The sequence below is a fragment of the Vicugna pacos genome, chromosome 3 (genome assembly GCF_048564905.1).
Source record: "Vicugna pacos chromosome 3, VicPac4, whole genome shotgun sequence".
In the NCBI taxonomy this organism is placed as follows: Eukaryota; Metazoa; Chordata; class Mammalia; order Artiodactyla; family Camelidae; genus Vicugna; species Vicugna pacos.
The window spans coordinates 83,691,174-83,713,270 of NC_132989.1; the positions used below are offsets into that span (position 1 = coordinate 83,691,174).

A 22,097-nucleotide genomic window follows, 5' to 3' on the forward strand; every position below is an offset into this window, starting at 1 on the left:
ACGACTAACTTCATAATTTTTCTGTTTCCCAATTTTGTGTCCTGGAACGTGACTATAAACTTATCCTTAGAGTGTATGCTGTGCAGCTTCCTGTCATGCCAAATTCTCTTATAATGTGATTTTGCATTACTTTATCAAAGTCATTTTCATGTTTCTTCAAAGTAACTGATTAGTAGCCCAGTATCCTAGTTGAAAGAACATTGGTCTGTGTCCTGGTCCATTCCAGCTATTTGAACCATGCAAAGCATTAACCTGTGAGGGGCTCAATTTTCCCATCTGTGAAATGGGAGTAGCATTTCTCTGCCTGCCTGGGAAAATGCCAGGGGTGGGTGGGGGTGGGTGGCCTATGAATATATATATATACTTATATTTACATTTACATTTATATACATTTTGAAAAAAGTTAGTTTCTTTGACAGTTACTTTTAGGTTATTTTCAAATCTTTCTGAAAATCACCTTTATGTTATCATTTTATTACAGACTTCTTTGTGTAACAGGTTGAAAAGCATTATTGTCTCCATTTATGGATTAAAAAACAGATTAAGAAAGAGTAAATATGAGCTTTTACCCAAGATATTGTTGATGAGCAGTAGGACCAGGGTAAGAACCTAGTTCTCCTACTTCCCTGGGCCAGACCTCTTTTATTCTCTTCATTCAGGACTTTCTTTAACCAGCTATAACAACTGTGTTCTCCCTTCATCTAATCTCTGGGCCAGGGCCAGAGCTGAAGCAGGTACTCAGGGGCCAGGCAGGAGGCGGAGATGATGAACACTAGTGGAAGGGCAGGGCTGGGCTCTCCAGAGAAGTGGACCAAAGTTGAATTGCAGGGTGGAAGTAAAGTTCAGGTATCTAGCCAGAGATCAACTACCAGAAGAATAGTAATAAACTTCGTAGTGGGTGAATACGACAGGCAAAACAGTATAAGCAGATGAGGATCAAACTGACTGCAGTTGACCAGCTGTCGTATACAGGAGTCAGATCAGGAGCAGAGTGGTCTAGATTAATTTTCTGGGAAGGGGTCTGTTTGTGCCCCTTTGAAATCTTGGGGCCTGACTCTGAGGTTGTGCCCTCATTTATCTCAGAGGCTTTTCGCTCATTTAGTCAGTGCATGCATCAACACATATTTACTATTTACTGTGGACCATGAGATGTTAAGTGCTAGAGACAACTGTGAATAAACGTGTGGTTACTGTTTTCCTGAAGCACATAGTTTATTGCAGGGTTCTCCACCTGGACACTAGTGACATTTTGTTGTGAGGAATGTCCTGGGCATTATAGCTCACTGCATTATGTGGGACATGAAAATCATAGTCACCCAGGATAAAGAACCACTAGTCTAAAATCAATAATGATTAACAATTACTGAACACTTACTAGGCGCCAAGCGCAATGTTCCGCACAACCAGCAAAAAGGCAGATAACCATGGAAACTCCTAAGCAGACTTCACTAAAACAACTCATCAGATTCTCCAAGGCTCTCCATTTCCTCCATGACCAACAAGGATGAACTCCAAGGCCACATGGAATCCTTACAGCCAAAGACTCTGGTGTGCCTGTGCGTGTACTTCTGCTCCCACACGTTGAGTCATATGCTAATGAAGAGAAATGGTCTTTGTTCTCAAACCTGTTTGCCCCTATTGTAATTGTTACAATTGTGCAATTTGATTAAATAGTACATAAACATTAAGTATGAGAGTGAAGAGTTCTTCTTAAGAAAATTAAGTGAAGTGCTCTGGAAAGATATGATTAAAAAAACTTTCTGTCAATTAAATATGGCTAAGAACAATTGTAACAGATAGGAAAAATTGTGAAAAACTGGAATATATAAATTCTTGATATACCTTGAAGAACTCCAAACTGGAAATTATTGCCAATGCATTATGGATCAGATTAGGTAAGAAAAAAGATGTGAAGTATGGTTAGCCAAACAAAAAGCCTATGCTCTATATAAAGATGTATAAATAAATACATAATTGTAAGTTTTAAGTTGAAAGAAAATATTTAACATATGTATAGCATTTTATGATTCTCCATCTTAAGATGATCAGCTACTTTTCCCAGTTGCTTCAGATGAGTGGGATTCTCTTATATTACCCCCATTTTAGAGACAAAAAATTAAAAGAGAGGTAACTTGCCTAGATGTACACATCTAGGAGATGGTGAGCCTAAAATGAAGTCAGAGTGTTTCTGGCCATGGTTCAAGCTCTTGACCATGATGCAATATATTAACAACTCTCCCCTTCCCCGAATATGCTCTCAATATTATAATGAATGATTTCTGTTCAATCGAGGATATCATGGAGAAAGTTACTAGATGGTAAACTGGGAGGTACTTGCAAAGTCTAAAATCAACAAGGGTTCAGTATCTAGAATATTCAAGGAGGTGGCTCCGTTGTGCAATGGATAGCACATTGGACTTCTTCTAGAATATACAAAGAATTTCTTGAAACTAAAAAGAAACATTAAAGCAATCACAATGTGAAAATGGACAAAAAATGTAGCAGGGAATTTACAGAAGAGGAGTCCCTAAGACTAAAAAGCATATGAGAAATGATTGATAATTTTAGTAATCAGAGAAAAGAAATTTGAAACAACAAAGAGATACCATTCTATGCCTGTTAGATGGACAGAAATGAATGGATAATGCCACAGAGAGGCAGAGATGGGAAGATACAGGAACCCCAAGTGTTGCTGTTGAGAATGCAGTTGGCATTCTCCGGGAAGCAATCTGGCCCCACCTTAGGACCCACCAATTTCCCTCCTGATGTGCATCCCCAAGAAATCTTTACACAGCTTTATTAGGGGACACATATGAAGATGTGTGGTAAAGCATTATGGAGTAGCCTGGGTCTTTCAAAACACAGATGCCAAGGTGTAGATTAAATCAATTAAATGTACAAAGATTTTATGAGGGGATATGCCTTTGAGAGAAAATGGGGCAGGTTGGGAGGACCATCATACCACAATGCAAGTCTGATCCCAAGTGAAGGAGGGAGGAAGGACCATTGTTGGAAGTGTCCTACACTGCCGTATAATCTAAGGAAGGTTCTCTGAGTTCACCAGGAAGTCCTCAAGCCAAAAATCAGCTTTGAAAGGAATCTCATGTATCCCAGGAATGGGCCTGTCTTAACATCCTTGCTGCACTTAGTCACTGTCTGGAAGCAGCCCGTGGGAAGGGTGACCTCGGGTGAAACACAGAGCTGGATTTCAGAGTACACCAGCTGGGGCCTTTGGTCAGTTACCCTTCCTGTGGCTACAGGTCTGGGAGGATCGTTCTCACGGATGCCATACATTACCAGGAGTAGCAGCAAGAGGAAGGCAGGCTGTATGTCAATCATGGGGAGAGTGGATAGGTAATACGTAGTGGATACGCACAAGTGAGCCGTTAGAAGCAAAGATGTACACCTAACAGCATGAATATGTCTTAAAAACAATGTGTAGAGTGAAAAAAAAAGATCCAGAATTGAGATGTTCAATGCAATAATATTTACTAAGTTAAAAAATATATACATATAAAACAATATGCAAATATACACATACAAACCAAAAGATGGGTGCTTGGGTGGACTATAGGAGTGAAGAGGAGATATAAAGGAATATCCACTCCCCCAATGGCCTTACATGGGATCAATGAGGATGAAGTGTTTTGAACTGTGTATGAGTAATTCAACTTCCTGACCCTGTGGACCTAAATAAGCAAACCAATATGGGGTTTACCATCTGCTCCCTAAAAAGACCTGAACATAGAAGCAGGCTCTTAGAACTTTTTAAGAGCAACTATAGAAGCAGTCTTCTGTTATAAAAACAGCAGCTTGCTGTACAGTAGTGTCTAGCTCATCCCTGGCCTTTTAAATTCAGCTCATCCCCCCTGTGCCTCATGTGGCAAATACAGACCAGCAGCAGCAGCAGCACACAGCACCTGGGCTAGGAGTTGCCTCAGGGCACCTGCCTGATTCCTCTTTCTTGCTGGCTAATTTCTGGGTTTTCCATTCTTGTTCTGGTCCCCTGTTTTGTTTTGTTTTTCTTGTAATAGCTTTATTGAAATATAATTCACATGCCATACAATTCGCCTATTTAAAGTATACAATTCAATACCTCTTAGTAAATTTAGAGTTGTGCAGCACAATCAATTTTAGAATATTTTCATCACCCCAAAAAGAAACACTGCACTCCCTAGCCAACAACCCCTAGTCCTTCCTTGTGCCACCTCTCCCTCCACCACTCTAGGCGATCACTAGTCTACTTTCTGTCTCAATAGATTTGCCTATTCTGGGAATTTCATATAAATGGAATTACACAATATGTAGTCCTCTGTTGACTGGCTTCTTTCATGTGGCATAATGTTTTCAAGATTCATCCATGTTCTATCAGTGCTTCATTCCTTTTTATTGCCAAATAATATTCCATTGTATGGATATACTAGATTTTGTTTATCATTTCTTCAGTCAGTGAACGTTTGGGTTATCTCCACTTTTCAATGGTTATGAATAATTCTTGTCTGATACTTGTGTATAAGTTATAACGTGGACACATATTTTCCTTTCTCTTGGAAGTACACCTAGGAATGGAATTGCTGGATCATCTAGTAACTCTATATTTAATCTATTGAGAGCTGTCAGAATGCCATTCAAAGCAACTGCACCATTTTACATTCCCACCAGCAGTGTATGAAGCTTCCAGTTTTTCCATATCCTCTTCCACAGTTATCTGCCTTTTTCATTATGGTCCCCTAGTTCTTGCTGCTGGCTCCTCGCTCCCCTTAGGCTCTCTGACCTTAGTTGTCCTGCACATCCTTGATTTCAGGGCTCTTCAAGTTTTCCTACAAAAGACATCTTCCATCACAGAGGCATAACTAGCTCTTGGCTTCCCCAACTAAGGAAAAGGGGTTGCAGTTAGTGAGATTTTCAGATTCTACCCCCACAATAAAAGTGTAGAGAAAGAGGAAAGTTGAATGTGACTGACAGTTGTCTTAGCCCTTTTCTTTCTCTTGTGCTCCAGTTGCTGGAATGACAAGCTGAGGGGTCCAGGAGGGGCTGACTCGGGGACAGTGGCTATTCTGGAATTCCAACCTGAGAGTGACGAGGATGACAGCATGACCAGTGCAATGACCAGTTTAGAGGCAGACTCTCATTTCCTTCAGAGATTTATTTTCTGCAAATGAAAAGATAAGGGAGAGGAGGGACAGCATTAGGCATGGTTATAATAAATCACAGTTTTTACTGACAGTAACTTATAATTGATAATGTTAATCATTCCTCTTATCAACAACTTCTCTTTTATGACTGGTTTATTTAGAAACAAGTGTTGGCATTTGTCCCATTTCTATGTGTTCCAGGCTGAAGAGTCCTAGTTCAGGGTGAGAGAGATTTCAGGATTATCACAGCTAAAGAAGAAATGCTGTCAGCACAAAGAGGAAAACCATCAGAAAAGTCATGGGTTGTGTTTTTGTTTAACCCTTTCTGAAGCTAGGATCACTTAAGTAGATGTTTCTCCCTTGGAGGACTGACTTGGGTTTGGATTTCTCAAACATATTTGAATTTCACCCTAGGAAAATAGGCCCAGTGAGTACACTTACCTGCAGTAATGATTCTATACACAGCAGAAGTCTTTACTTAACAACCATTTAGACTTGGAAATAGATTAAATCCATTAACTAGGCCAGTGTTTTCTCCCTTAGTGTGGTCATTAGCCAAATTGCTACCTTTAGTTGTAACACAGATAACCATGTTTAAAGATAACTGAGACCTACTGTTTTAGCATTTTTTATTTTAACAGGCATGACAAGGAAGTACGTTCTCAACCTATTTAGTTTCAAAGAATTTAAGTATAAACTTTTAAACATCAACTCTCTTGAAGTGAAATTCACTTGCATTTAAGGCACCCGTTTTAAGGGCATTGATTAATGAGTTATACATTTGTGTAACCACTACCATAATCAAAGATATAGAATATTTCCGTAAACCTTTCCTCCTACCCTTTGCTGTCAATCCCCACCCACTTTCTGCCACCAGGCAAGCACTAATTTACTTTCCGTCAGTAGATTCGTTTTTCCATTGTGTGAATTTAATATATATAGAACCCGAGTGCTTTTGAAATTCATCCATGTTGTTATATGTATCAGTTTGTTCATACCTTTTTGCTCAATAATTGCTCAATAATATGGATATCCCTTACAATGGGAATGATAAAATTTATACCAGGAATAAAAGTTTGGCTAAACATTGAAAATCACCATATTACTGGAATAAAGGTAAAAACCAATTGACCATCTCAATGTATGAAAAGAAAAGATACTTAACAAAATTCAACACTCATGGTAAATACTCTCAGCAAACTAGTAACAGAAGGGAATGTCTAACCATGATAAAGGGATATACAGGAAGCATGAGCCTTAATGGTTACATTAGTTATCTATTGTATAAAAAAATTACCCCAACACTGAGCAACTTAAACAATAAATATTTATCATCTCATAATTTTGAGGGTTTGGAATTTGACAGCAGTTTACCAGGGTGGTTCTGCTTGAGATTTTCTCATGAGGTTGCATTCAAGATATCAGTTGGGGCCACAGTCATCTGAAGACTTGACTACAGCTGGAGGATTTGCTTCCAAGATGGTTCATTCATGAAGCTGTTGGGATAAGGCCTCAGGTTCTTACTCACTGTTTGTTGAAAGCCTCAGGTCCTTACTGTATGGATCTCTTCATACGGCTTTTTGAGTGTTCTCATGGCTTGGCAGATAGCTTACCCCAGAGTGAGTGATTCAAGAGGAAGAGATGGCAAGGAGGAAGTCACAGTGCCTTTTATGACCTGGTTTTTTGGAAGTCACATACCATCATTTCCACCAGAGCCTATCCATTAGAAACGGTAGATAACTATGGCCCATGTTCAAGGGGAAGGGTATTAGACTCCACTTTTTAAGGGAGAAGTATCAGAGAAATTGTGAATATAGTAAAAGACAAGATACCTTCCCTTAGGAATATCAGGAACAAGGAAGGATAAGTTCAATGCGTTTATTCAGTATTGTCCTGGAAGTCCTAGCTGTTGCACTACAGCAAAAAAAGAAAACTGTATTTGAATCAGAAAGACAGAAGTAAAACTGTCTTAATTATAGATGGCATGTTTTTGAACAAAAAAGATCCTACAGATTCTACAAAAAAGCCACTAAAATAATAAATAAGTTCAGCAAAGTTGTAGGATACAAAGTCAATATGTAAAATGTAATTAAATTTTTATATACTGGCAACAATCAATGATGAAATGAAAATTTTAAAATGTCCTTTAAATAGTATTGAAAAATACGTAAAATAGTTAGAGATAAGCTTAATAAAAGATGTGCAAATAAATTTTAAAATATCCTTTAAATAGTATTGAAAAATACGTAAAATACTTAGAGATAAGCTTAATAAAAGATGTACACTAAAAACTATGAAACATTGCTGAGAGAAAGTAAGACCTAAATAAATGGAGAGATATGTCATGTTCCTGGATTGGAAGACTCACTGTTATTCAGGTGTCATTTCTTTCTAAATTGGTCGATAGATTCAATGCAATTTCAGTGAAAATACTGATAGGCATTTTGTAGAAATCAATTAACAGACTACAAAATTCATATGGAAATAACAAAGGATGTTGGATAACTAAAATAATTTGGAAAAAGAACGAAGTTGAAGGATTTGCACTACCTGATTTCAAGACTTATTATACATTTTGTTATTATAAGTCATCAAGATGATGTAGAATTGTCTTGGGATGGACATACAGAACAACGAAACAAAATGTAAAGCCCAGAAATAGGCATTTTATCTATATATATATAAAATGTGTATGTATATATATATATATATATATATATATATGTATGTACGTAATATGTATATCTCAGCAGATTCAATTGAGTATATATATAGTCAGTCATCCCTGGGTATTTGCGGGATTGGTTCCAAGACCACCCACGGATACCAAAATCCACGGATTGAAAATATTTTTTAAAAATTCCAGAAGGTTCCAAAAAGCAAAACTTAAATATGCTTCAATTTGGTAACAATTTACATAGCATTTACAACAATTTACATAGCATTTACATTGTATTAGGTATTATAAATAATCTAGAGGTGATTTAAAGTATATGGGAAGATTTAGTTTATATGCAAATACTATACTATTTTATATAAAGGCCTTGAACATCTGTGGATTTTGGTTTCTGAGATGGGGTTCTGGAACCAACTCCCAGTGGACCAAAGGACCACTGTATAGTCAGTTGATTCTTGACAAAAGCGCCAAATGATTTTAATGAGGAAAGCTTTTCAGCAAATGGTGCTGGGACAACCATATATGTATAAGGAAAAAATTAATCTTGACCTTTACCTCACACTGTACATAAAAACTAATTCAAAATAAAACATAGATCTAAATGTTAATGTTAAAGCTATAACATATTTTGAATAAAGATATTGGAGAAAATCTTTGAAAACTTGGAGTAGGTGAAAATTACATAGGCTACAAGAAGTACCAACCATAAAAAAATGGATATGTTGGACTTCATTAAAATTAAAATCCTCTGTTCTTTAAGTATAAACGTAACCAAGAGAATAGCAGGGATCAGGGTGGAGAAGGCTGTGTGTACACCAAATCCTCGGTGGGTGAAGTGCAGTGGCCAGGCAGTCAGGAAATGACAGTGACGGGGTGAAGGTTGTATGACTGAGTGCTAGGATTCTCAGAGGGTGGAGCACCTACTTCCTATCAGAAGAGCAAGAACATAGACCTCACCTGCTGACTCTGAGGCTTGTACAGCCTGAAAAGATGATGTCCTGGGGTGGGACAGGGAATCAAGGAGAGGAGGTAGATCCCAGTTAAGGCAGGTGGTGGATGGAAATGCCCAGGAAGTGATTAAGGCTGTAGGGATGTGTGGATCACAAAATATAACTTCTGGGGACTTAGTAGGAGGGTTTGGGAAGAAAGTGAGACCGGGTAGGAAGAAGTATTGAGGAACAGAGGGCAGAAGAGACATGTTTTAGACCACAGCTGTAGGAAAACAAGGACTAAAGGCCAGGAAAATTTAGTCCTCTCATACTCCTAGAGCAGTCGCCTTCAAACTTTTTTGGTTGAATACACAAAATAATTTTGAAAAAGCCCTTTACTTTTTTTTTCTTTTATTTAAAACATACACACATTTTAAGTGTATGGCTCAGTGAATTTTTCCATAATTATACACTTATGTTAACACCACTAAGGTCAAGATGTAGAAGATTTCCACACTTTAGCAGGCTCGCTTATGCTCCCTTTTTGATGATACCTGCCCTCTCTTGCCCATAGGTAACCTCTATTCTGGCTTCTATCACCCTCCTCTCACATTTTTAAGTTAACACGTAAATTTTTCTATTGTAAGTCTAAATAATTGCCAAGGATGTCTTTTCTGGTATGTCATATATTGTACCTTGGCCTGCAGATTTAGCCAATTTAGCTTATGAAAATGTCTGCTGTATAACTGAAGTGGCAAAGTCCGTCCTCATTGTCAAACCCATTAGCCAGATTGAATTTTCAGTCAGAAAAAGTCTGACTTCATTTGTCACTTCATATAAACGTGTTCATATGTATCCCTGTGATCAATTTATCTTGCTTTTGATTTCTAATCCTAAGACATACAGATAGGTACATAAGGTACAGAGACTCGCCAGCAGTTTGTCACCTGTGTGAAACAAGGCACTGCTGCTTTACGATGCTCTTTTGCTTTGCACCCAGGGAAAGGTCTCATAGATGCTTCTCTCAGGAGAGAGACGTACACTCCAATTGTCCATTGTTGGGTGCCTTGGAAGTTTTTATACCTGGGAATGTATATTTGGGATTTGGGAAAAGGGTCATGTGAAAGGGAGATGGGAAAGGAGAACTGTCAGACCATGGAAGACCAAATTTAGGAAAGAGTACAAATGAAATTGAAAGTAATTAACCACTCAGCTTAGAACAGTCGGTGCCTGCTCACCACTGGGAAGTCCCTTTAGGGTGCAGTTTCTCAATCGTGGCACTGTTGACATTTTGGGTCCTTTTATTCTTTGTTTGGGGGGGGCTGTCTTGTGCATTGTAGGATATTTATCAACATCCTTGACCTCTGCTTACTAAATGCCAGTAGCAACCCCCTTACCTCAGTTGTGACATCCAAAAATATCTCCAGACATTGCTGAGTGTTCCCTGGGGGGCAAAATTGCTGCTGGTTGAAACCCAATGCCCTGGCGTTACTTCAGTTTGAGGACTGCTGTCCTGGGAGACAGTAGCTTCACAGAACTTACCTACAATCTATACAAGGGTCCCATGGTTGCAGTGCGAGAACCAGTTTTCTTCCTTTTTTGGTCTGCAGAAGTGAAACTGGAATCTCATTTCTCAATAATCTGGATGACAGCAGGAGCAGGGAGCCGAGGAGCATGGACCAAGTGGTCCTTCTTGCAGGGGTGAGCAGAGGGGGTGGGCAGTGGTTATCACCCTTGCTTCTAGCCTTCAGCACTAGGGAGAGAGTGTGAACCATCTATAAATGTGGTCTGATGACATCATTGGAGACACTGCTTAGAGACCCCAAGAAATAGCTGAGTAAAATTTTGGAAAGCTAGGGATCTTTTAACAACAGAGAAGGGCAAATGTTAGAAAAATTCTTTTTTTAATTTTTTACTCTTATACTGTTTTAAACCCCATTCAAGTGTGGTTTAGGGCAGTACTGCTCGAGGTGCAGATCAATGAATAGTTTGTTACTGGTCTCTAACTAGAGAAGGGGTCTGTGCCAAGATACGAATCAACACACTGCTTCCTTCATTGAGAGTATCTTGCTATGAAAAAATGTCAGCTGAATTTAGTGCTTAATGACTTTAGTGCATAGTGACAAAGTTTACTTACATTCTGGCTCCAGTTCCTTAACTTGTCACGGCAGCAGCCCACACTTAGAGTAGCTAGGAAAATGAACTAAGGGTCTTTAGAGGGTCAGGAAATCAATTTTGGGGACTTGGAACCTTTGTTAAAAAAATCTAATAAAATAGAAAGGTATCAGAGTACACGGTACTTAGAATAAGTATTGTTCAATGAAAGCTTTGTTTCAGTTATATATGTGTAAGTATACAAACACATATGTATACTAGGTCACAATGTAAAAATGTATTTCTAACTGTGAATATTGGTCAGAAAAGTTTGTAAAGCAGTGATCTTGGGAAACCTGAAAGCACAGCTGTACTGATTCCAGGCGGGATCGTGGCCCATTATGATTCCTGGATCTTTTTTAGTTACACATCAGCAGCAGATACTGCCAGTGTTTGACCCATATTCCTCAGTCTGCCCTGGAGTCACCTTTGGACAGTACCTGTACACACTTGGTTCTTGCATCTCTCTGCCTCAGGATGTTCTCTGGCTGAGACAGTGGGCTTGGCCCTACTTAAGGAAGGGCAGGCCAAAAGTGCTCAGGAGTGAATGTCAGGAGTGAACTTCAGTGGGGATGGGAACTGGTGGATGAAATTCCAGCTTCCTCATTTTTCAGTGGGACAACTCTAAAGTATTGTTCATTGTTTCTAAGAGGGTTAGAACACAGACTGGAAAGAGGAAACTGAGGTTCAGATGAATTAAATGACGTCTCCAAGTTCACATGTGCTAATAACATTTGAAGTCAGGGACATTTTATTCCAATGTCCACTATGCTGTAACTGTGTTATAGATATATTTTCCCCAGGGTACAGCCCCCTGACAATTATTGACCTTCTAACAATTCCTCCAAGTTACCCTGTCTTGTTTTCTGGGCCAGTCCTTACCCCATGCCATTCATTTCACTTTATATCCTTCCCTTGAACTGCTCTATATGAGAGGCACCAACTCCTGCAGGCTGCATTTCCCTGGTTCCCGTGTCAGCTGGCCTCATCCTGAGTTCAGGTAATGGGAGGCACTGGCAGGCAAGTGGAGAGGGGGAGAGAAAAGCCAGGGTTTTTGTCCCTCTCTCTCCATCCTGGGTTGCAGCTCCAGCAAAGCTATACCTTTACCTGTAGCTACTCAAGCATCCAATATCTCCATCTTCCCCCATTGACTGACCTCTGGGCTGTGGTAATGCTGATTCTTCCTTCTCTGTGCTAGAAGTGGCAGCTCTTTCTGCTTTTTTCAACCTCTGGATTTTTTCACAGTCTTCTGTTTGGCATCTCAGCATTTTCATGACCTGTGAAACCAATTCCTGGATTGATTTCCTTTGTTTTAAATCTTAGACATGGTTTCTGCTTTCCCAGTTGGAACCAACTGATACACTTCCTAATCTTACATTTCACAGACTGATGATGTGTCCTCTGATGAGCAACATACATCACAGAGGAGCATGTTAATTGATTAAATGATATTCAGCTCAGAATCAGCCCCGAGATTTCTTGTCTGAGTTTGTCTGTTATTAACAGGGTCCTTTTTTTTCCTCTCCAGTCTCAGTTTCCAGATAGCAAGTATGCCAGTATTCTAGCCTGGATTCCTTAGAAAATAGACTCTGAGGCAAGGATTAAGAGATGATGCTTTTGGAAAGTGCAAAGCTAAGGCAGCAAGAGTGAGGAAAAAGGGAAGTTAAACAGGGAAGGATGGGAAGCAATGCAAAGTCTGTCTTTGTTTGTTTCTTCCTTTCTTTCTTTTGAGAGGGGGAGGTAATTAGGTTTATTTATTTATTTTTATTAATCTATTTTTAATGGAGGTCCTGGGGATTGAACCCAGGACCTCGTACATGCTAAGCATGCACTCTACCACTGAGCTGTACTCTCCCTCGAAAGTCACTGTTTCTTGACAAAGCCGCAGAAGACCTAGCAGGTCACTTAACAGGTACATTGGCTCAGCCACTGGATGTCTCAGGACAAGCTGATATGAAGAAAGAATGCCCCAGAGTCATTCATCCAATGGAAGGAGGAAGGGAAATTTAATTGCCTGGCACCTTCAGTTTCCCATGTCCCCGTTTGTCCAAGTTTGCCTCTTATGGAATTAAAACCTCCACATATCTAGCTTACAACATCTGACCCCCCAGCAGTCACTCAAGGGGAAGCCAGAATCCGTGCTCTGCAGCTGGTTTATCGCCTGAGTGCAGAAGGGGCTGAAGAAGCCAGACACCAGCAGGAGCTGCCTGCACAGAATTGGCCATCTATGGTGGAGGCTGTAAGCTTGAGAGGCAGATTGGGTGGAAAGAACCTGAGGAGGCACATATTATGGACTGAATCATTGCTCCCCCAAATTTGTGTGTTGAAGTCCCAATTCCCCAGTACCTCAGGTTATGACTCTATTTGGAGATAGGGCCTCTAAAGACATGATTAAGTTAAAATGAAGCTATTGGGTGGGCCTAATCCAATCTGACTGATGTCCTTATAATAAGAGGAAATTTGGCCAGAGAAAGAGACACCTGGGATACATGTGCACAGAGGAAAGGCCATGTACAATGAGACGGCAAACTACCTGCAAACCAAGGAGAGAGAAACCAAACCTGCTGCCACCTTGGTCTTGGATTTCTAGCTCTAGAACTGTGAGAAAATAAATTTTTTTTTTACATGATCCTTGGAGAAATTTTATTACAGCAAACTAAAAAAAAGCAAATATAAATTAGCAAACATTATTAATAATAGCTAAAAGAAAGTATTAAAGATACGTATTCAATATTTTACCATAAGAAAATTATGCTAATTTATCAATAACATATAAAGGAGAAGGGAAATCAAACAATTTAAAAAACATAAAATACAAAAAGTTAGAAAATTCAGCAAATTCTATGTTTGTACTAGAAATTAAACACATGAAAAATAGAAATAACAGTTTTTCTAAAGTAAAGCAGCCATTTATAAAATATTATACAAAATATTGAAGAGGGCATGGCAAAATAAGTGTTTTCTTATATCGCTGTTGTGATGTAAGTTGTGACAAACTGAGAAAATAAATTTCTGTTCAAGGCACCCAGCCTGTGATACTATGTTATTGCGGCCATAGCAAATTGACATGGCACAAAAGATGTTTCTGATACAATCAATTCCTAAAATTCCTTCTTTCTATTGAAAGAAGTTCTCCCAAAGTATAAGCTTGTTCTTGTACAACTTTGACATGGTAGCTTTGGAGAGAAATCCACCCAGTGGTGGGGTGATTTCATTTGTGTGTAAATATAAACGTTGTGGTATAAGTATTTCAAAAGTTGAAATACAAGTTATTGAGTGAGGAGAGCTATTTTGCAATGTAGATTTATAATGAATCTCCTTACAGATCCCAGCACAGTGAGATCATATGTCCCTGCCTGTCCCAGATAGAAGGCCAGGCAGAACTGATGTGGCCAGTATGGGGCTTGTGTGGACTAGGAAAAACTTGCCGTTATGGTTGAGTGGAGGTCTCAATGAAAATGCTGAGTAAAAGCCTAAGAAGCATGTCCTAGTGAGTCATACAAGGGGCCCTGAGGGACGTTACTCTGGTGTGACATTAAGGAGAGTCAGGTATCTGGGGCAGAGGAGGGAGAAGGGGCCACAACAGGCAGAACAGGCGAGCAGGAGGGCTGCCTGACTGCACAGTGAAGTCAGAGGGCTGGTGGCTGTGACTGGGCTTCCTGGTACCTGTATCGCATGGGCAGGCCCAATCCAGCCAAAGGCCAGGGATGGAAATGGCTTGTAAATGGATTAATAAGTGAGTGACTGTTGCCTCTGTAGTACCCTTCCTAACAATGCATTAGGATAAATTACCTGTTATCATCATTATTGTATACCTTAGGTCATTTCTCTCCTAGGAAGTAGCTACTGTTGAACTAGATCCTAACGCATTCATTCAAAAATAATTCCTGAGTGAACATGCCAAGCAGTGTCATAGGCTAAATGTATGCAAGACGGGACTGAGTTGGACATGGTCTCTGCTCTCTTGGCTTACCATCTTTTAAGTATTGCATAACTCAGATTATTTTCCTTAATGTATTATTTATTGTTACAATAAGTTGATCTGATACATATTTTTCTTTTATCCAATTTCACAGATTATTCTAAAACTTGGTCCCTTAATTTAGCACTTTTTCCCCCCAAAAGAGATTGCTTAGTCTCATTTATAATTATCAAGATTTCACTTAAATGCTATCTTTTTGGGGTTTTTTTGGTGGCTCTTGGTTTACTCATTAACATCTTAATAGGAAGAAAAGAGCTCAGGCTTTAAATTCAAGCAGACTTGGGTCCAAATTCAGCCCTATTACTTAAAAGCTGAGTAAGTTTGAATTTCTGTGAGCCTTAGTTTCTTTATCTATAAAGAGACAATAGCCACCTCCAAGGTGATGGAGGGGGTTATATGAAAAAATATATACTTAGTAGGTACTCAGTAAATGCTTATAATATGGAATCACATTGTATTTACATTTAGTTGTGCAAACTGAATGAAGAAAAAGGAGGGAAAACTATTTAAATAGTATACTTTTTGATATTCCTGAAACATTTCATAATAATAATTTAAAAAGAAGTAGAACTGGAAAAAAAAGACTTAGGAAAGTACCATATTGAGAGCGGACATATAGCTCTCAAAAGTCTAATGGAGCCAATTTTTCTTCAGTATTGGATGATTCTTAAGTTAACATCAGATGAAGGAGTAAATACTCCTTGTATTTATAGGCCATGCTGTACCAAAAAAAAGAAAGAAAAAGGGAAAGAATATGTATAAACATCAAAATTATAATCAGGGTAGCAAGATGTTCACACTTTAAAAAAGCCAACCAAGAGTACAGAAGTTTCCAGTCTCCCATTTCAGGGTAAACCCAGAGTTTATTCACTGAAGGGAATGGAGAGCAATGTCACCGGCATTCCTTGAGCTGTGTATTCTTTCTTCAAGATAATTCATAAATCCATTAAATAAGTTTAGTTTTGCTAATTCTTGCCTTGGGAAGTGCTAATGTTCCTCCATCAAGAGAAATACCTGTTTATCCTTGCCCTGTGTGTTCCATCTCAAACCCAGTTCTCCAACTGGTTGCCCCCAGTTACTTTTTGCTAAAATTCTGAAATTGCTGAGTTAAGATTTTTCAGAATTTTCTCTAGCTTCCATTCCAATACAGTACAACATACAACTACAAAGGAATTGTCAGTACTTATGGTTGTTTTGTTCAACCTGTTTTGGTCAATCTTAGAGAATGAGTTTTTAAAAAAATAACTAGAGTTAAGAAGATATAAGAAGGAATCTTCACAATATATTTTTAGACATACACATTGAAATAAAGGAAGTACAATAAGCTTTTATGCTATTTTTAGTACATGTCTTGTTCAGCCAATAAAGCTTGTGGTTCCCCCTGGAAAAAAAATATTACTTAATGCTAGAATGACCTGTCATATATATACATTTTAGTTTAAGGTTAAGCATGGTGTGAGGAATGAAGTATTTTTGTCCTTGTTGAGATTTTCCCATATCAGACATACTCCGGAGTGTAGGTAGTGAGAGGGAGAACAGTTTTTATTTAATAACTTCTTTCTTCTCTCTCTTGACCAATGCCATAGAATGCATTGCTCTTGAAGGAGGATTCTGGAAAGAGCAAAATAAAGAATTGGTAAGAAATACTAAAAGCTATTTAAATTTAAGCAAGCATTTTCAGCTAATCTCAATACGCATTTGTAGGCCATGTCTTTGAGAGGAAATTGAAATGTTTTCAGAGACTTCCACATTTTTATGAACACTAGATAAAGCCACAGGTAAAAATCCTTGTATGATTTTTATCTTATAATGTTTTTTCACTTCCTATTTAAAATGAAAGGCTAACTGCTAGATTGATTGTTTCTAGCAGCATATACCTTTCCCTGTTATCAAATACATAATAAAAGTTGAATACAAATGAAATTAATGGAATATTTATTTTTAACTGATAATTCCTTTTTATTCCCAAAGCAAATACCAAAGTTTAATCCATACATGTACCTATTTTTACAAAGAAATACAGTGACTTTTTATCATATTCCTTGTAATATAAATAACTTAACAATTTTAACTACACATTACATTGAATGACATCAAACTAAGTAATGAGGAACTGCATATTGATTTGTCTTGTGTTTATAATTTATTATGAAATGAATAAATTAGCTGTATTAGATCTTTTATCATTTTACTGTTGAATTGCCTGCTTTCAGTAATGTATCTTACAATAGCACATGGCTTGTAATTTATTTCTGAATGTTTTCTTTAACATGTTTCAAAATAAGATTTAACATGATCATTAGGATTGAAAAAATGAAGTCAGACTTTTTCTGAAAGAAAGCAAGTCTGACCTGGCACTTTGATCTGACAAAGAAGACAGTCTTTGCTAGTTGGGTTATATGGCAGTCATTTTCCACAAGCTAAAAGGGGTAAATTCATAGCTCCAAGATTTTAACAAAAATATATTTAAAATTTGTGACACAATAAAAATAAGTACATCTTATTTAAAATACTGTATTGGGAAGAAAGTATTGAAATTAAGAATATTTCCATTTGCCTCCCCTCTTTCTAAGTGTGTTGGGTTAAACAGGTGCTTCTAAATGAAAAAAATAATGGTTACAGTTAGTAGTCATTTGATAAGTTTTGGGAAAGTCTTTTCTGGTATTATTCATCAAAATTAAAGTGATTATAGTGCAGGACTGTAAGGGCTGGGTAGCAAATCCTTTCGCAGGTCAGGTAACTTGATTTTTTACTTTCAGTAAAATTGAAGATAATCAAAATATCAGTATAAGATCATTAAAAATGTTTAATAGAAGATCAAAACAAGATAAATTACTAAAGAGTTCAAAGAATTGAGTGATGACTGAATAATAAAACCCTTCTATTCTCATCTTCGTATTGTATGAATATGGTTTCTCAGAGCTATACAAATAAACAATAAAAATATAATTGATGTTAAACTTATTCTTATTCTACTATTAAGGTAAATTCATCCACAGGTACATGAACTAATTTTTTTTAAGGTCTCATTCATCTTATTAAGGAGATTGATTTCCAATGTAATTTGTATTTCTGTTCAACAAGATTTAATCTATGTTGTAATCTATGTATGTTGTTTTTATCAATTGTGAATTAATAATAATTGTACTGATAATCTAGAGGAAAATTATTAAATTTTGAGAGTCAATTTATAGAGATATTTTTGTGGCAGAGAAAGATAGTAGGGTATCAACAAAAGACTTATAGGCATAAAGCATATTACACAGGGATAAAATTCTTTGAAGGAAATAGAATGGGAATATGAGTTCAAGGAGAAAAAGAAATCATGTAAAATTTCCTATTAATTAATTAATTAATTCCTTTTTAATAGAATGATGGACATACCAAATTGCTATGGTATTTAGATTCCATTGCATACATTTTATAGTGTTATATAATAGATTTATTATTAAATGACCACCATTACAATACGTTGGAAAGTATATCCTTTGCAACTATTTAAGTTTATAATGAAAAAATCAGATGGCAGCTTGGATATGTAGAAAGGGATACAGTTACTCAAAATTCTTTTGAGAACATCCCTGAAATTTAAGGGGCATTACTAAGTTGTAAGATCTTACGGTTGGGGTGCCTTACAAAGGTATGTTAGCCTGATACGTTTGTCTTATAAGGACAGCCTTAACTCATAGGTCTGGTAGATTCTTATGTCTGTGGTCCAGGTTCATTTTTCCTTTGTAATGAACTGAGGGTTCACTCTTTCTTTTTATCTCTGTGAAAACTCTTTTCTTTTCTTCTTCTCCGTCTTCTTCTTTTAGTTACTGCATAGGCTATCTCCCTTCTGTTAACAATCTTTGTTTTGTTTAGGCAAAGCTTACCACAATGAATTAACCTTTTCAGAGAGCAGTCATCCATTCATTCTATCAAAAAATATTTGAGTTTCACACAAGAGAAGTGGATATATTTAGAAAAATGCAATGGAGAGCTGAATTGTTGGTATGACAATCTTACCCAAATTCATAGTGAGAGGTAATGTTAAGAGGATGGTCCTCTCAAAGTCTGCAGATTGGAAGCTCACAGTTAACATGATTTATTTAATGTGATTTATTTGGTGTATTCAGCATTGAACTTTTTTAAACATTTTTTATTGAGTTATAATCATTTTACAATTTTGTGTCAAATTCCAGTGAAGAGCATAATTTTTCAGTTATACATGAACATATATATATTCATTGTCACACACTTTTTTCTCTGTGAGCTGCCATAAGATCTTGTATATATTTCCCTGTGCTATACATTATAATCTTGTTTATCTATTCTACATTTTGAAATCCCAATCTGTCCCTTCCCACACCCTGCCCCACTGGCAACCACAAGTTTGTATTCTGTGTCTATGAGTCTGTTTCTGATTTGTATTTATGTTTTGTTTTGTTTTGTTTTGTTTTTTTAGATTCCACATATGAGCGATCTCATATGGTATTTTTCTTTCTCTTTCTGGCTTACTTCATTTAAATGACATTCTCTAGGAACATCCATGTTGCTACAAATGGCGTTATGTTGTCAGTTTTTGTGGCTGAATAGTATTCCATTGTATAAATATACCACATCTTCTTTATCCAGTCATCTGTTGATGGACATTTAGGCTGTCTCCATGTCTTGGCTATTGTAAATAGTGCTGCTATGAACATTGGGGTGCAGGTGTCATCCTGAAGTAGGGTTGACAAATTTAAGAAACCTGGAGATGTCACATAAAAATCCAGCTTTCCAGCTGTTTTTAGAAATTGAGAACGTCTAGAAGCACTGGGCCCACATTCTCATAAGGCAAGAGCCAGTTTGCTGAGACTGAGTTAGTGGCGGCTCCACTCAGGCAGGGTTACTGTCTACTGATTTGCTTTTCCTCCCACTTTAGCCTTCACACTGGTCTGCTTCATTCGTTCATTGCACCTGCCTGACCACCACGAGCACTTAACTTGGAGACATAACTTTGGATAGTCTATTATTTTCTCTCGGTTTAGATGGAATCTGTAGAAAGCTAAATATATGTATTGCATTACTGTGGCCCTATTAAAACTGCTTTCAGTGGGTCATACGTTTGTAGGGTCCTCTCAACTTTCGGGGATGGTCTCTAAAAGAAACAGTGTTGTAAACCCTGCTACTGCCCTCTGAGGATCTATTAGAGACTATTTCCCTCTACATTACTACGTTACTATGTAGCTCAGGCAAGACATTTCTTTAAAGAGTCCTGAAAAGCTTTGTTTTCATGGAAGAGTTCATACATTTCTCTTCGAGGACAAAGAAAATCAAGTAACTAATTGTATTTATTTTTTATTTTTTGCTTTGGCACCAGAAATTTCTAGGCCAAATTTATGATTTAACTCTTGTGCGTTACACCTCATTACCTGCATATTTTTGTTCTAACTTTCTGGTGTTAATCTCCTAGGCTAATTAGCTTCACTGGTCCTTATTTTTCATATTCACATTTTCTTGTATATATTTATTGTCAGACATCTCATACCAGAGATTTATAACATTTTCTTGATTTATTTCATTTCTGAAGATGGCTAGAGGATCTACAACATTTTGGTTCTACTTAAGGGTTACCATGGTTTCAGTTTTGGGTTTTCCTTGCTCTGGTTCCCATCCACCACATATAAAAATTACTCAGTTACATTGTAAGCTTTGGACAAGGACTTTTATGGTGATCCCATAGTGCCCAGTGTCCAGCACAGGACTTATTTTCTATATAATGCCATCTGTTGTGTAGTGACAGTAGAATAATAACAACAGTAAAAAGTAATTTTTTATATAAACTCCCTAGAACAAGGGTTTTTTTTTATTTGTATGAACTTCTGGAAGTCTTGCCATCAAAAATAATGAAAGATCCATATACAGATGGTAGGCTTTATACACTGGATCATAAAGGAGTGTGTTATGGTAGACTGGGTGGTAAACTTTTTCTCTAGGGATTAGGAGTGGGAAAGTAGCTCTGTTTCCTTAAACTGCAAATTAGTTTAGCTTCCCTTCTTTTTCTATGAATCCTTATTTAAATACCGTGGATACAGACTACATAAACTATGTAGTAGGACGGAGAGAATAAAAGCAGTCAAAATTACAAGTGCCTATACAAAATCTTTACAGTTTAATAAAAAGCAGGGTTTATGCAAGTGCATGGGTGTGCATATTTCTCAGACATGGCAAAATGGAACCTAAGGCCACAATTTATAGTTTGGATTAGCCACATTTTGCTATGAAGAAAACATTTCTCCTTAGTGTTAAGTATGACAAGGTAGGCTGCTAGAGAAACTTTTTTCATGACTCGGACTCAGCCCTGGTGTGTGGTGGCTCAGCCTGTGGTCAAGCTCAGGGCATTGTGTAATGGTTCTGTCCACTGGGCGTGCTCACTGCCACATCTCTAAAGTTAATCACTTGCATTTAATTTCAAGCCATTTTTTACTTTGAAAACTCTAAACGCCTCATTGAGGACAATACATACAGTGTGTGCCAAGCCTCTGGTTTCGAAGTTCAGCTGTTTTTGAGTTATTTGACTGGACAAAAGGTCGAAAGCAGGGACAGTGTAATTTTCCATGTCTTCATGATGTTTTGAAGTGGTTGAAGTGACTTTTTCCCCTAAAATTTCCACCAATAAATAACTTTTACCAGTGGAGCAGCTTTAATTTTGAGATGCCTTACTTAAAAAAAGTTGAAAGTAACCCTCTCCCCTCCTGTCCATTATCCAATCTCCAGCCTCATCCTCTGTATGTGCCCTTGGAGGGGAGAACTGAAGGCAACCTCAGATTAAAATTCAGAACTTTCATGTTTGGACCAAAACTATGGAAAGTTTTAGCTTCTCAAAAGTCTCTCAGTTTGTGAGATTACAGAAAAAAGACTCAACTCTATTATTTAATATTACTTGTTTCAGCAATAGTTGGGAGAAGACCTCTGGTGCCCGAAATCACCCTCTTCTCCAAGTCTCTGTAGAGCCCTGCTATACTTTTCTGATTGTGTTTGCATCTCACTTATCCAAGACCTTACAGCAGACTTCTCTTTTCCATATCTTTAAAATTTTCTTTTCCATTCATATTATTATTCCTGGCCTCTTGCAAAGACAACCTTGTGCCAAGGCAACTCGGCCTGCAGACTTGAACTTCTTGCAGGATTTACCTCTGTGGGCTACCAACGAGTTGTTGGTGAATATTTTTGTGTACTTTGCTCAAAGTTATTTA

General features: G+C 37.6%; 1 protein-coding gene across 2 annotated transcripts in view; it reads left to right on the forward strand.

Annotated features, from left to right (window-relative positions):
• Window positions 1–22,097, forward strand: part of MIER3 (MIER family member 3) — an 80,371-nt gene that overhangs the window by 27,016 nt on the left and 31,258 nt on the right. The window lies entirely within an intron of this gene.